General features: G+C 39.7%; 1 protein-coding gene across 2 annotated transcripts in view; it reads left to right on the top strand.

The window, feature by feature from the left end:
- Positions 1-127: 127 nt before the first annotated feature.
- The window catches only part of ctnnd2a (catenin (cadherin-associated protein), delta 2a), a 279,280-nt gene continuing 261,695 nt past the window's right edge, over positions 128-17,712 (top strand). For both annotated transcript variants that reach the window (XM_044339804.1, XM_044339800.1), the window contains exon 1: positions 128-200. The gene's annotated coding sequence lies outside the window, so the exon portion shown is untranslated. The remainder of the gene's footprint in view (positions 201-17,712) is intronic.

Below are 17,712 nucleotides of genomic sequence, written 5' to 3'. Positions count from 1 at the left end.
TTGCACCCTCTGCCCAGCATCCCGGCAAATGCTCGCTCCATCCCCGGCAACTCCGGACGCAGGACGCAGCGAGAAAGGCGCACCGCTCCGTTCTGATCTGATCTGAGCACACTGCGGATTGACTTGAAAGAGAGGCGGACCAGGGGCAAAAGGGAAACAAGGAGACACCGGTCGCTGACAGTGGCCAGGATCTCATTTCGGTAAGTCATCGCGTTATTTTCTCCTGCTGTAGACTTAATATGATCGGGCAGAGAGGGAGAAGGTGACAGGTTTACAAACGCCTGTGCTTTTAGACTGTTATCATTCATCAGAATGAGACGTGGTGTTGCAGTTTGGAGATGCGCAGGAAACCTGATGGTTAAGACTTCTGGATCATGCATGGAGGATGATTTCGGGAAACTGCTGGTTTAAACATGATGCCCCGCTTTTGATAACAAGCTTGCTGGGAAGCTCCTCTCAGAAACAAGCGTCCGACTGTGTTCAGATCACCCAACACACAACAGATATTCCAGCTGACTGCTGACCCAAATTCACTGCTGGTTGTGCGTAAAAGTACTCTGAAGGTGCGAAAAGCACCTTGTAAACAAAGAAGTAGGATTGCTTTTCCTCGCCAGATAACTAATTATTTTGTTTTGACAACTCCATTCACAACCAGAAGTTAAAGTTGTTGTTATATCCTTAAAAATGTGATACTTGGACATGTTTTTATGGTATAGCATGGTGCATGAGTTATTACTGGACCAAATTCTGTTATGAACAGTGGGGCTTTGTGGTACAGTATGTTACTAATAAACCAAATTATTTGGCGATATCTATCAAGTGTTAAAATGCCTTTTCTCTGTGAGGTTCAGGAGCATGAGTCCAAGAGGTGACACAAGGATAAGAGTATGGGTAAGACTCCATACCTTTCCCACAGCCATACTTGTATTTTGATCAATAGACATTTTCAGGAGGGGGATTGTGCGCTGGCAGTTTGTCAAGGGCGTACTATATATCCTGCAGATGATGTGGAGGAGAAGAGGAGGAGGAGGAGGAGGAGGGCTGGGCTGCTGTTAGGCATGCTGTGGGTACATGCGTAACGTACTGCATGTCAGCACTTTGGCAGGTGCATGATGGACAGCAGAGGCGCAGTCGAACAGAGAAGGAAAAAGTATGCTTAGGTTTATATCACATTAAACCCTTTGTCTTCTGATCTGTGCTGCTTCCATACAATAAAACTTTGCAGGTTAGGCAGCTTCCTCTGTGGCCAGGTAAGCAATGTGTAACAAGGAGAATTCAATCCCCTCTAATTCCCCTCAAACTGATCTCTGTTGCAGGAATATGGGGATATAGATTTTTTCCTCCCGCCCATGTCCTCTACGGACAACCACTGCTCAGTCTGTTTCAACCAGCATGTTATCCACTTTTCCAGTTCTTTAAGTGATGACAGTACAACACTCTCCTTGCCCACGAGCCACACATCTTCAAGAGCTTCAATAGATTTTTTTATTGTTCAAGGATAAGCAGCATTACTAAAGACCTATCACTGTGGGAACTGTCTAAACTATTCTTGTGCATTCTCTCTCACACACACACACACACATATGCGCACACACCCTTCATTCCGTCTCTAAATTTCCTAAAGATTAGCTTCTTTTATGTCCAGTGAATGTCTCCAGTGGGCATGAAAAGCCTCGTCCTTCATCGCGGACACAGATTAAGCTAATTCACACAGCAGCGCAGGCCTAATGCCTAATCACTATGCTGTGCCGGCAGAACAGAACAGTCTTTATACTGTGGTAGCCGAGAGAGGGAGGGAAAGACAGGGAGAGAGAGCAAAGGGGGAAAGCTAGCCGCCGGTGCCTATTGATCGGACGGAGGGGCTACTGGCAGGCGTCCATGGGATGGAGTGCTGACGACAGTCCAAAGAGCTGGCGGGATGAGCTGGCCCCGCAGTTGCCTTATAGAGTAATGCTGATGAGAAGGGAAGAGTTTGCATTATAGTTATTCTCCCTGTAGCAGAGCAGGATCAGGGAGGATCTGAAAATAAGTGTTTTGTTTTTATCAGTGAAAGTGGGGTAAGGTTTAGTTAGTGTGTCAAACAAGTTGTAACAGATCAAATACCTTTCTGTTGTGAGCTTTGATGTTTGGATATTTGGTCTATTGTGAGGTGAGAGAACTGGCATCAAAATCATCTTTCCAGGCTACATAGTAGCTTCATCTGGCGTATGATGAAGCTTGTAGTCTAAAGACTTTGAGCTTTGTAACATTTCAATGTCTGCAGTGAAATTTAATCTGCTTTAATATGATTTTTTCTTAGACTTGATAAGAAGACAGAGATCTTTCAGTGGGATGAGACTACTTCCATCCTTTCCATTCCACAGTAAGACAGCGTAGAGAGCAGCAAGACTTTCCTCCAGCAGCAGCACTGGGAGCACCTGTCAATGAGCACCTATAGGTCCAGGAGTGCTGTTCTACTCTCCCTATCAAAGTAGTCAAGGCCAAACGGTTCCTCCCTACAGTGCTACACTGCACATTTACTACTTCAACACAGGCACACGTTACACACATCTCCTAGATACCGAAACACGTGAGAGTATCGCCCTTGACAGCGGATTTTTCTCGTTTGAATTTAAGAAGCTAAGTATTGGATTAGATGACTGCTGAAAATGCACAAATAGCTTTCCTCCAGAGGAGCTATGAGGCCCGGTAGCAAATATTTTACTTCTGTGAGGCGTGACAAGCCCAGAGGCAACATCTGACACTGTTCATTTAGTCAATATGACGAGCTATTGTCACACTTATTGTTGGTACAAAATTAGACTGCGTCTTTTAATAGCAGTCTAATTACTTGTGATTTGAAATGTATGTCCTATTTATGACCTTTTCTCCATGAACACACAAAAATGTTTATTTTCTGTTATAGAGAAGTATCCATATGTAGGACTACATGCAGTTTATGCTACAGTAAATTGTACAAGCTTCCTATCTATATCTACTACATGACTGAAAGACATAAAACAAAGAAAACAGACAAGAAACAACTGTAGAACATGAAACACCATGAAGATGAAAAAGGGGATGTAGTGTAGAACAAATGCTTTGATTTAACGCTTTAATGTCCTTTAGCGGTTATCTGCTGTATGTTATACATGTTTCCCTCTATACGTCCACTAAAGAGCAGTGTGAACAGGCCTCAGGCACAGGGCAGTCATTTGGTCCATACTTGCCGGGTTGCATTGATTGCATATTCATGGTCACAGGGGAGGTGCTAACTGACAGCCACAGAGTGTTCATCAATCAGATGACTTGATGCTTATGGTAGTGGCTAGATGCTTATGAGCTTGCTTAATGACATAAAAAACATTGATGTGCTACTGCTAATGGACATTTTTACAATATCCCCCATTACTGTGGAATTGTTACAAGATTACATACATGTTATGCACCATTAAACCTGTAATATCACTCTTCTTCCCCTTAAGAGTGCCGCACAGTGCACCCAACATGGCTTTCTTGGGGATATGTCCAGGTAATATTCTAGATGTTACATTTTGTGCTTAAGTGTGTCCTTGTGAGTCATTCATGAACCAAGTCAAGACATCGTTGCTTTCATTACTATTGTTAATCAGACTGAGAGTGACATATGTCAGCAGCTTGCACTTTCAGGAATACATTCAATCCTACCAGTGATGGAGCACTGTGTTGGTCTTTTCATCTTATTTTATATCCAGTGGTTTTTTAAGAGTAAATACTGGACTGACAACATATTTTTAAGGAAGAAATATTAATAAATATGAAATTAATTTAATTGAAAGTATGAGAACTTGCAACACTTTCTGCAAACATGACGCAAACCTATCTGGAATTTAAAGTAAACTTAATGAAAAAATGATGAATTAGAACATAAATGAATAAATAATGCAACACTACGCTGAGGCTTAACATTCTAACACACCACGTAATAATCTGATTTTATTACATATTAAGTGAATTTATGTCAAACTTAAACACTTTTTTTCACCTTTGATCATTGGATACAATTGATTGAACATGACTGAGGTGGCTTATCATCGCTCGGGCTGAGATCCATTTGACAAGTGAATTCATGTTCAAGATAAGGTACATGTTTCTAGCATGGTCTAGTGATCATGGGAGGCCATTCTGCAACCAGAGGGTCTGAGTCTAAGGCCCCATTTTTATTTCGAGAGTGTCTTAGAGCACTCCAGCTCAAAGGACGTTGGTTTGTCACTGACCCTTTGACCTCTCTGTGAGGAAAAGGAAGCAGAATGACAAATTTTCCCTTTGGGGAATCAGCTGAGGAAAGCATGTTTAATACAGTGCATATCAAATTGACTCACACCATGGGAGCAACACTTTGAAAGCACCGCAAAAAAATCAGAATAGTCCAGCCTGATATGACACAACCCTCCTTTTTTCATGTTTCCCAGCACCATTAGTGTATCCTCACCATCTGCTGACCTTCATGTGAAAGTCAGAAAGGGCTGGGAAAACTTAATTGTTGTTTAGAGGTCAAAGGGGTATACAGTTTTATCACACTACTGCACCCTATACAGAAAGAAGGCTCTTTTCTGTGTCAATCCCTACAATAGAAGACAGGAGATAAGACTGAAGACACTGTTAAAAAATCCTCCAATCATTTGTCAGGTTCTTGGCTGCCGCATAGCTTTATGACATCATCTACAAAAGTAGGGTCAAGCCTGGGCAGCAGGCATTTAGCCGTCTGAGGCATCCTTTAGCTTTTAATCTTTCTATCAGCCATGTATCACACACTTTCTTCTCACACTGTAAAAGAAAGAAAAAGAAAGAGTAGGAGAGAAGTTGTGCAGCTTTAACAAAGCAATGGATTTATGGCTCGATTTCCACTGATGCCACATGTAGTAAAAATATATAGCCTCATAGTACAGGAGGGTGGCAAAAGCTAAAACCATTCACCAATTGCTGTGTATTGTATATTGTAGTGATTAATGAGAGCAGGACTTTGAGGAGCACAGCAGGAAGAAGACAGGGAGAGAGAGAGAGAGAGAGAGAGAGAGAGAGGGGGGAGGTATGCGATGTGTCAGTGTTGGAATGAGTCCAGCAGGGCAGCAATATGTGTGTGAGAGAGAGGGAGAGAGAGAAAAAGAGGGGTGTGTGGATGCCTACTATAGTGTGTTTCTGCCACTGATTCTCCTCCCATCTTCTAATGAGCTCGCTGCAGATGGGACTCCCTCTGTCAGCCCACTAACCCTCCGCCTCTCCCTCCAATCCATTATCCTCCCACCTTCCTTTCAGGCCTTAGTATGGGGGAAGATGAGGGAAGAAACAAAGAAACAAAGAAATGAAAGAGGAAAAAAAGGGAAGAGGAAATATGTGATGTGACAAAAAAAAAGCAGGAAGAGAGAGGGGGTTAAGGATGCAGGTGAGAGAAAAGGGAATTCACAGGAAGGGGTAAATGGTGAAAAAGATGGGGGAGCTGGGGTGTAAAGTGAAAGACGGGAGTGGAAAATGGAGAGCTAGTGGCAGAGCTTGTTGGGGAGTGAAGTGAGAGAGGCTTGTAAGGCGGCGAGAAGTGGAAGAGGAAGAGAGGCTGAGTGAGAGACCAAGAATCATCAAATGCAAGAAGTGACAGAAAGGTGTGAAAAAAAATAGTGTAGCACAACAGAATGTGATGAGAAAAAGCACAGAACTGCACCATGCTATCAAATTTTTAAATGCTGCGTTAAAAAACCCCAAAAACTAATGGTATGTATTTAATGCAAGCCCTAAAGTAAGGGCAGTATCAGTGCTTGCCTAGCCATGACATCATGTCTGTGCCTGCCACACTGTACTTGCTAAGCTGAGTTAATAATTGGCTCAGCTAGCCAGGTCTGCCCGAGTTAATTGAGCATCAAAGAGAAGCCATAGCTGGAGCACAGATCATCTTGATTTCCCCGGGAGCCCAAAGTTGGCTCGTGCATGTATGACTGAGTGTGGAATTGTGCGTGTTTGTTATTCTGTTGGTGTGTGAGCTTTATCACGTGTACAGTTTGTGGGTTCATCAGAATCGATATGTGTCTACAGATTTCAGAGTCTGTTGTCTGCGTTACTGCTTCACAACCTACCTGTCCATTTCAGGCGGACTGTTATTGACTAAAACACTGAAGTGTTCCCCTTTTCCTGACTGACCTGCACTCTGACCCTTTTGATGGAATCTATACGTGGGTGGAAAAAGTAATTAGACAGTTTCCAGTACGGCTGATTGGTCTGAAAGATGCTAAAAAAGGGATTTAAAACAAGCACTGCAGGTGGAAGGACCAGGTGTAAGGTGCCTTACTAGAGAAAATGTTAGCGCTGAAGTGAAAGAATGAGCGAGAGAAAAGAAAAAATAGCATAATGACATGTTACGTGACAGGAAGCAGGGATTTATATTGTTGTCGGCTTCATCTTTAGTCTCTTTGCACAGCAACATGGTATTATCTTTCTGGCTGGTCAAGTGGGAAATAATGTGTTTGATGGGATATGAACACCTGCGCTTGGATGTGTGTGTGTGGGCAAGTGTGTGTTTCTTTCTTCTCTGTTCTTTTAACACACATATCATTGCTTTCTCAGTCTAAGCAAGGACACACAGTGTCATTGATGTGAAGCACCTGAAATCAGCCAATATTATCCAATAGCAGAACTACAGTGCCAGCACTTTTCAGACCTGCAGCTCCTGCCTGTGTGCGCCATCTATATGCAAGGAAAATAATAGCTGCTGCAATTTTGCAACACTTGACAACAATGAAAACTGCACTGCAGTTTGAATTTAAACCAACACTCAATTTGTTCGAATTCAATGCTAACTAGAAGAGTGCACTCAGTAGAGTGGAGATCTGCACCAGGTGTGTACATTCTAGATGGTGGCAAAGACAACAAAAACGGGGATCTATTTATCTTGTATCATGCCTAACTTTAGTGGATCATAACATATTGGGTATGGAATAAATCTGCAGATGGTCCGGTTCAAGATGAGACCAAACTTTTATATGTTCTATTCTTTTTAGTTTTTGAGCCATGACAAAGGCCAAAACGTGGCCTACAACAGACTAGCCTTGTTTTTAGCTTAGTCAATTGCTGGAAATGCCTTTTGCTATGTCATACCACATATGGTAAAAAGGCGAGGACTGCTGAAAAGATGAAAGTCTAAGCTTTACAATAAGCTCATAAGGAATCTTATCAATATTTATTTGAATTCACAACACAAGCCGCTCTCAAGGTACCAAATTTGGCACTGATTGATCTAACATGGCAATAAGGCATGATTGGTGGCGGAAACAAGATTCTAAACTGAAGCAGTTGTTGATCCCTTGCGGCCCCTACCGGCTGGTTAAGAGGAGTGAGAAGTCAGCAGTCAATAGCGTTATAGAATAGGTTTTTAAAAAATTGTAAATCACCACAACCATTAGAGGTCCTTGAGCATACAGTCATAAATGTGCACAAAAAATATGAGGCTGATGGGTCCAGTAGTATGCGAGATTAGCTGCAGACAGATACACACACAGACACACGGAAACATGCACACACACGACCAAATGCATCATCCCCTCCAGGCATACACCTGGCAGGGATAGTAGTTCTAGGCCAAATTGTAGAATTTGTAATGTGTCTGCAGCCTCACTTAGGTAACTTAACTGAGAGGCAATTGCATTTTAAGTCACAGCTAACAGCCTCACCTATAACCATGATTTCTCCATCTATGGTTTCAATTCAAAAATATTCCCTCACATTACTTTTTAGATGGATTGGTGTCATGATTATCCATTCAGTATGGCTCGCTAGTCTTCTCCTTTTTACTTTGGTGAAGAGAATAACAATAGCAACGCCTGCTGGAGTACAATGCACGGCCTTTTGCACTCATACACATGAATATTGAAGGTGAACAAATCATTACTCATCAAGTATTGAATTTCTTTGACATGTAGTTTAAATTTAAATGATAGTGAAAATTTTAAGAAGTAACAGCCAAATGTACATATCAATGTTGTCTCCTACAGGCAAAGAGGGTTTGTGAGTTTGAATGTGTGTTGTAGCAGCTTCACAGTGAGATATTGGCAGCAATATTGGCATAGAAAAAGCTCCATTGGCAAATGAGGTTTTACTAATAGTCTTTTCGTGGTTATTTTAGGGTAGTTCTTTCCTTTAATGATGTACTAGGTATCTTTGGTGGCTTTACAAGGTAGCAAAAGGTAACTAAACCAAATTGAGTTTTAATTTAATACTTGGGAGGCTGCTGTCTGTAACTTGCTCACAGCATGTTCACATTTACCAACCTGGCAAGTCTGTGGTTATTTCATACCTCTAGAAATGGCATAAAAAGGACAAATGAAGCAAAAAACTCCTGATTTCTCTGAACTAAGAGGTCGCTTGTTGGCAGTTTGTATATACAGCAGGAGTTTTTTGGCAGTATGAGCACAGTATTTTTGATTTTTGTTAAGTTTTCACATAATTTAGTAATTTATTTCCCAACTGATACCTGTAGTTGGCAGTTACATAGTATCACTTCAGTGCCGTCAAAGTTAACAAAAGATGTGTTATCTCAGTAAAAATACTGGTAGTCAATAAACAGGTTTTTTTGAGATATATGCAATTTCAAGGGTAATGTCTCCATAGTTCAGTCACACTTGTGATTTGATCATCCGAAGCCATTTAAGTGTATGTCTAATCTAATGATTTGAATAGTTTCATAACTGAAAAGGCAAAGTACAACAAAAATGAAATATTTGGTTTAAAACCTTAAATCATGAACAAGTGGATGATGTTTTTTCTTAAAGCATTACTTTCTGAGTTCCATTGCTGACCAATAGTAAAGAAGCAAAGGTCATTTGCAAAATTTTACATATAACATATACCATTTAGTGATATTAGTGCAAAATTATTGGCATTGACTTATTTTTACTTCCCAAGCCTTATTTTCAACTGTAACATCAAAAAAGCTGAGTTATTTTTTTTTTAAATTTAACTCCAAAACTAAAGCAGGTTGAGATACCATGAAAATACCATGAACTTTGTTTTATTCTTCAAAATGAATGGGTTGTTGTATAAAACATAACTTAGATCTTCCATGTATCTGTTACTTTATGAAAACTCATATTGCTTTACTTTACTTTTCTCATTCAGCAAATCTTGGATAATCCTTGATTTCCAAACTACAAACACACACACACACACACACACACACACACACACACACACACACACACACACACACACTGGTGTCTCTATCTTAAAAGCTTGAGGCCAGCCAAGTGGTATAAATGCCAGACCTGCTGCCTGTGGTCGGATCAGCAGACAGCCCATCAGTGATCCTTATCAGCCATGTATTGCTGTGGCTTCTTCCACCTGTCAATCAAACGCTCTCTCACATCTGTAGAAGAGGATTTGATGGAAATGATGGGAAAGACAGAGAGAGAGAAAGAGATAGAGATCACACCAATATGGCCCATTTATGGATCAAGCCACCTTAGTTTATTGCCCTGTTGTGTGGATTTGTGTTACAATCAATGGCGAGAGAAAGGAGAAAGTATAGAGAAAGAAAGTGACACCAGAGATCAGAGGCAGCAAAAAGAAAAGGGCAACATGACAGGAAAACAGAAGGTGAGAGGTGCTTTTGGAAAAAAAAAAAAAAGGAGCACTACATGACATGCTGACTACTAAGTTAGAGCAACTACCTGTAGGACAAAGACCACATGGTACAATTTGTAAGGAAGAAGCTGAGTAAGGATTTAGCTGCAAGTGTTTTCAGCATGTCTGAAAGAAGAACGGCAACTGAAATAATGTTTTGACCACGGGGTGTTTTATTAGGTTGTTTATTGATGTGTGTTGACACTGGAGAGCTACATCCGCAGTCGGCTCCCGCTGTCCACATTATTCGATTTCATTTCACAGTCCCTGAGCTAACAAAGGCAGGTTTTCTGTCTAGCTGCACAATGTGCTCGTTCCAAGCAAAGCTCATGTCAGTGTAAGCTGTGCATGCTCTATCCTGATATTAAGCATTTTTATTTATGCCCGGCTCCTCCCAAGGCATCCTTTGTTACACAGCACGACCGACAACAAAAAGCTTTCTTTTAACTTAACAGTGTACAGAACAGGTTATTTCTGTTGGATAGATCCAGATTGAAATACAAGCAGATCTCTCCTGGACTGTTGTGCTGCAGAGAGCCACAAAAACATGAAGTTATTCAGGAATACAGAATGATGAAGGTGCATGTTTTCTTGAGTTGATGATGGTGAGCCCTGAATTATATATCACAGACATCGGGTAGAGGAATGCTTCATGTTAAGATCCCTAAGTAAGCACGCAGTGGATGCTGGGGATACTTTGCAATTTGGTGAAATTCAACAAGCTGGTGGATGGGATTTTTAAAATTTTTTTTTTTTTTTTACTCCAACCATTTTCTGCAAAGCCTGGGAGATGTCAGAGTGGAAACCTTTGAATAAGTGTTCCCTCAAATTATCCTTTTAAATTACTAATTATGTGCTTATTATACACTTATTTTGCTCCCTCAGTTTAGTCATTTGTAACCTCAAATTACTGGTATTCTCAAATTACTTAATTCACCCCTTCCCCTTCTTTCTTGTGAAAACTCAGCAGTACATCTTCTCCAAGGGATGCCAAATATAAAACAATGTTGTGTTTGAGAGCCAAATTATATTCACATCTCTCAGTCCAAAATCAAAATAAAACAGTTGAAACTGAAGTGGTTCATACGTTGTCAAGGTGACAAGGACGAATGATGACTTGAAGGCGTAGTATGTAGAATTTAGTGGCATCCAGCGGAAGGACTTGGCAGAAATGGAATATGATATTCATATGTATGTTTTAATTAATGTATAATCACCTGAAAATAAGAATTGTTGTCTTTTCGTTACCTTTGTTTCTACATAGCGAGCAGGCCCCCTTCCACAGAGCCTGCCATGTTGCACCGCCATATTTCTACAGTAGCCCAGAATGGACAAACCAAACATTGGTTCTAGAGAGTGTCTTTCACGTTTTTTTTGCATGATTCACAGCCACAGTAGGTTCTCCTAATCGCTTGGAAGGGGAGGGTGAGGGGAGATGTACTCATTTGGTTGCAATCTGCAACCTCACCACTAGATGCCACTAAATTCTACACACTGCACCTTTAACAATATTAATTTGAAGGAGAAAATTAAGTTATTAGATAGTATGAATTACTAAACTGAGGGACCAAAATAACTATATTGAGCACACTAATTAGTAATTTGAGGGTGTGATTTGTCATTTGAGGGTTGAATTACTAATTTAAAGGGATTATTTATCAAAACTTCCTGTCATTTTCTCTAGTTTGCAGTGGGATAAATGTTTTAGTCATTCCTAGATCAACCATGTCTTCCATTCCTCCAACACTCTTGAAGCATAGGATTCAATGTCTCGCTTTAGGACGCTTGTTAGGAAGCTCAGTGTTCTACATACTCATGACACCAGACTGCAGTTAAATTCACTGTGAAACCTTGTTTCCCCCATTTGTCTTCAAAATGTATGTTATTTAATAGGGATATACAAAATTATGGATGTACAAAAAAAAATTTTGTTAGCAAAGGGAACACTGTGATTACCCATTTGGCTTCAAATTGCCCGTAACACTTTATAATAAGAGTACAACTAATATACTTATGTAATGCTTAACTAAAACATGAGTCATGATGATGTATTGCATTAATCAATGCAGAATGTATCATGAATTCCTGTTGCTCACTATTGACAAATGATCAGGTCACTATAACTTTATGTGATTAGTTAACACTTAATAGATAGTCAATTAATGAATGTTAATTCACCATTACTTCATACATTAATTGATATGCCACCAAATTAAATGAATTACAGTTATAGTAAAGGACATTTTATACCCATGCATTTTATCAGCCTTTATGAAGCTGTTTTTTTCTTTTGTTGAACTGCTTTAATCTTATACCCACAGTAACTGTGAGTATAAAAACGGTCAGTGTATGAAATAGCTGTGAATTAACATTCATTAATTGACTATCTATTATGTGTAAGCTAATCGCATATAATCATAGTGACTTGATCATTTGTTAACGGTGAGCAAAAGGAATTCATGATACATCCTGTATTAATTCATGCAGAAATCCTCCTGACTCATGCTTTAGTTAAGCATTATTTAAGTATATTATTTGTACCCTTATCATCAAGTGTTGCCACATTGCCTCATAAATTGCATTTGATGTTACTTCTTCATTCTCTGTGATATCTCCTGCTTGGATATGGTGTACAGATCCCAACTGTTGCCGGCCTCTCTAACTGCAAGTGCACATTAATTTCACTCATCTGTCTTCTGTGGGTTGTATCTGCTATGTATAATTCATCAAGTAACTCTCTGTTGATATCCGCATATAAATTAACTTAGATATTGTGCAGCTCATGAATTTCTAACAGTGTATGTACACAGTGGCACCACAGTAATACATCAGCTCTGCTGTCTATTGCTTGCGAGAAATGGAGAGAAAAACATTTTGTGTTTTGGAATGTTTTCAATCATGAAATGGGTTAAAGAAAGAAAGAAAAGTGGCCTACAGGCTTTTCATGAAATGTTGCAGACTTTCGCAGAGCTGAGCCACCCCTCACTGTTGTGCGTATCAATTATGGCTGGAATCTGCTGGGTCTGTTGGAGATATGTGGCATAGAAGCCGATAAGGAAAAACAAAAAGACAATAGAGCCGCCTGGGTGTGTCTCTGTCACTGCTGTTGAGTGGTACACACTCGGTAGAAGCTACACTGACCAAGAAAAGATCAGAAATGTGGTGGAAGTTTGGTCGTTTTCATCAAGAAATAGTTTGACACAATTTAAAAAATAAGTGTGGTGACTAGTATTTTCAAATTTTATTTGTTTTATAATTACAGTAAATTTACTGTATATCTGCATGTGTTGCTTTGCAAATTTTGAGGTCCAGTTATATTTGGGGAAGGTCTTGAGTTTTAAATAAACCAAAGAAATGCAGCAAGCACATTCTTCACAAAATGCTTCAGTCATTTGCAAAGACACCCTTGTTGTTGTTTAGGCCAATTAGGCTCGAAATCTGCCGGCTTTAGGTTTGTGCCAGAGATTTAGAGTGAAAGTCTTTATGTGTCAGAGAGAGGCCTTTAAAAGGGATTGAGAAAAAAAAAAGACTCACAGATTCCCAGAAATATACAGAAATCTCACAACTCATACACAGACACACACGCACACACCATTTCTGTCACTCTCATCTCTCTTTTCTCCCCTCGCTTACTCTCTGTGGACTGCAGATAGACAAGACGACACATATTCTAAAAACCAAGAGACAAACAATTGATTATATACGCTATAGTTACTACAAAAATCCACTTTGCAGCCAGGGAATTTTACGCACACGCACACTCACAGACACAGACACACAGACCACAGGAAAGACTAAGCCACTGCCAGAAAACCGTGGAGGTGGGAGAGTTGACTTAGTAGCTCCCTGCTGCACCAATACCAGTTTGCTTATGTGATATTAATTCAGCTAATTTGACCTGCACTGCAGACATGGAATGTTGGAAGATGTTTTCTCAATGTGGCTCATCAACCATTCAGAGAATTTTTTACACTGAAATGGACTATATTGGTCTCTACCAGGTGAAATAAAATAATATTGATTTGACAGATGCAGCAAACAAACCTGGGGATTACCTTTTTTGTTGGCAGGTTTCATTATTGCTTTCTTGGTAGATGATCAATGTTTCAGATTCAAATTGTCACATTTAAATGATATAGTTGAAAGTTTTACTGTATGAAATTAACCATTTATAAATTTCATCGTGTGCCAGGTCAGGAAATTCTGAAATGGTATAATTTCTCACCAGCATTTTATTCTACTGGCCCCTACAGACCAATATCCCATGACCTGGAAGGCACCCAGTGTCTTAAAAACAATTCATAGGTGTGGACCCTTTTTTACATACTCAATTTGTTGGTAAATTTCTGAAGGTTATACTCAGCTTTGCTCTGTTAGGGTTAAAAAATAGAACACTGATTTCAACCTCTTCTTTGCTGATGCGTGACAAGTTTGTTGAACTGTTGAATAATCTGGGATCACAAGGTCTAATGAAACCAAAGGCACACTGAGGTGTCTGACTTTGATCTGGGTTCTTAGCCCGCCAGCACACCAAGCCTTAAACTGTTTCGATGGAGGGATTGGGGGTGGGGTGGAGGGGGAAGTTTTTAGATCCTGTCAAATGTTTCAAAGCGTTACATCATTTCCATGTCTTCCAACAGGAGAGTATTGCAACAAACCCTGTTTTAAAAGGAGTCAATTCAATTTTTTTTCTTCATAGTGTGATTTTGATGGGTCAGTAAAGAACATTTTGTAAAGGAGACACACAGGATGCGACCAGACACATGGATGGCACAATAGAAACGCGCTTAGATGTGTGCACACACACACAAACACACATTTCTGTTTTGTATACGGCATAGTATGTTCTGTGTAGCGAATTGAATTTCCATTCTCTTATGGTTAGTCAGGCAGTGATACTCTTTCTACTGTTACGGTGCATTCACTAAGACAGCAGGAGGCCAGAGAGACTACAGAGGTCTCCATCAGCTTTCTCCAGCGGAGGCTCACCGCCCTCAGCCTCATGCCCAGCGGTGGATACTCTTTGTCAGCTGACTGGTGGGGGCTGAGTAGAGACGGCTCCACGCTGTGTCTGGCTCATGCACATACTGTTGGTGTACACTTACACACACACACAAAGATACACACAAATACATTCAGTGAATGTATCCCAGCGAACGTACTGTAATCAGTTGAGAAAACATACACCCACTGTCTTGTTTTCTTGTCTTTGTCACATGCACCGCAGGGTAAATCGAGGGTTAGCAGGTTACCAGCAAGAGTCCAGGGTGCCATCGAGGTCAAGAAACCATGGTAACTATTAGAAAGGTTGCTTTGGTTGCTATGACAGCGTAGAGATCACTGGCCCACCACAGGGATGGAGTGATATAATGGGCTAGTAGACTTTGTGAGGTGTACATTAAAGTACAGCAAGAAGAAGTACCGATTCTGTTTGATCAATAATAGACTAATATGACCGTTGATACAATATGCAGCTGCAGTGCAGGTGTGGTGAAATGGCTTTAGAATTTGCAGAGCTTACTGTCATTCTGACAATATTAAGAGAGATGTTTTGAAATGTTATTTTAATCCATCTATCTGTAGTGTTATTCATTCTCATGGCATAGCTGCAATCTATTTTTCATATTCATTCATATTTATTTTTTACATGTATCCATTCAAGTGACAAAGGCACATGTAGGAATACCCAGACAGGCAAGATCTCATTAATCGCTGCCTAGTGGGGAAGGATCTATCATTAAAGCGGGATCATTATCACCTGTTGGAAGGGAAATTTGAATTTCAAATTCTAATTTTATAGTAGCAGCCTGTCATACAGACTGGTGAGGTGATGACAGAAGCCTGAAAATATAACAGAGTGACCTGTGATTGCAGAAATCTCAGAGGCAATCCTGTGGTCAAAGCAAAATCAATGATGTCATTAAATGTCAGGGTAGCAGTGGAATATAGAAGGTTAATCAGATGAATTTAAGTCTGCAGCGTATTCAGCGTTACTGTTAGTTGCTGCTTGTGTAGTGTTGCTTTGTTGCCGAGCTGTGGACGGAAAGGACAACAAGACAAGCAACAAATATCCATTTGATGTAAATCCAGTAGGTGCATTAATTCACATGTCCAGTTGCACTTGATGTTAAACAAACATAATGAGTACCCTCCAGCCAATCACAATCAATCTCAGACCAAGTCAAATACTTCTGTATTTATCACTGCAGAATTAACATAAAGTATACACAGTAGAGGTTGTGTGATTAAAATTAGATTAGCATGTGTGTCAAATGCATCACATCGTAAATCTTTTGCTATTGATTATTCTTGTTGGCTTTACGACTGGGAGATGTTTTTATGTAGCGAGTAGCAGTAATTCAGTCAGTGTAAAGTATAGTTGCTTCCACTTCATGGCTGCATGACTTTACTTCTCCTATACAGCTTAATACATTGACCCCATATCAAGGAAGCATAAGCAACAACTAAAGGTTATGTCTTCATTTTATGCTTGGGTTTTGCATTGTTTAATATTACTTGAAATTATTATCGCTTTATGGTTCTACCCTCCAGCTTATTTCAGTTTCCTTGGCAACTGTTGTTCACCAAATGCGGTAGGCTTGCTGTGTTTTTCATCTGCAGAATTAAGAGGCCATCACGTGAGGGTGGCATGTTTTATTGTCCCATGTCTATTTTGTGTTGAGCAACACATAATATAGCTTCTATGCTCGACTCAAACTGTTAACATAATCTTTCATAGACCTTCAGAATTAACATTTCCCATTACTCATCACCAGACACCCACTGAACATACATTTAGCAGCATAGCCGTGGGAATGTGTTTCACCCTCAACACCCATATGAAAAAGAACTTTATAAATGATATGTGCTGTAAATTTTATATTAGTTGTGCATGTTTTCTTACACATTATGGCTCTTAAAAAATAAGTTGTACACTCTGATGAACATACAATATTTGTCTATAAAAGGAATAATAGTCATGTTAGAAAGAAAATTTGGAACCTAAGATCCACTATTAACTACTTACTGAAATATAAATATCATTAGAATACGAACATAACCAACAAAAATTAAATGAAACTTTTTTACTTATTTATTTTTTAACCCTTAGAGACCCACCATAGTCCCATTTTTGTCTTTTTTTATATTATGGCCATTCACATGCTCAATTATGTGTTGTAAGTTGTTGCAGCAATTCTTGAGTTGATTCTATTTGTTAAACAGATTTGGTGCAAACTTTAACCATTCTTGACCACTTGAGAATTGATAAAACTGGTCTAAAATCCCTCCAAAATGCCACATTTAGACACCAAGACCTTGAGGAACACCATAGGAAAATTCATGCTGTGATTTGGTATCAAAAACTTTTGACATATGGAGATTTCTGTAAGAATTGCATTTTTCGGCGATTGGGTGGCGAGCACTTCTGTTCTGGAAACTGTCATCATCACACATGAATACAAGTGGACTCATACTGAATTTATGCAATTCCAAGACTGTTTAGGGACCCCAGTATGCAGAAATATTCAAATACACCATTTTAAAAACAGGCGAAACTAACACATTTATGCTGCATGCAAGAAAAACTGCATCTCTTTTGCCCCAAAACTTCACGGGGGCGTGTTTGTAAAGGGGAGACTTGTGGGTACCCATAGAACCACCCCTTCTTTCCATGGCCAAGGTTATCAGGCTAGCGGTGCGATCATTGAGCGTGAGCATGGACGCCTGGCTAATCCTAGTGCTTGAATGCTACGCAGGCATATCTTACGAAGAAAAGTGGTGGGATCCATAATAACACTGGACTGTTAGCCTATCATGCTAATATTACGTAAATATATGGATGAGACCATATGTTTACAGACATCTGCAGATAGAAACAGATGAAAGAACAGGGGGAATTAATAATTAATTAGAATAGTTATAATTAAAAATAAAATAAGTTCTCTTTCAAATCAAACATCCCAAGATATGGGTGGAAAGTAGGTTATTGTTCTTGCTACTGCATTTATAACCTTTATTTTTTTTTTGACTCAAACGTTGTTTAACCACGTCATGTGATATGCTACTTCAGCACACTTTAACAACAAATAT

This window comes from Thunnus albacares, chromosome 21, assembly GCF_914725855.1.
Source record: "Thunnus albacares chromosome 21, fThuAlb1.1, whole genome shotgun sequence".
NCBI classification, from domain to species: Eukaryota; Metazoa; Chordata; class Actinopteri; order Scombriformes; family Scombridae; genus Thunnus; species Thunnus albacares.
Note: the sequence above shows the minus strand (reverse complement) of the source record. Positions and strands in the feature narration are given on the sequence as shown.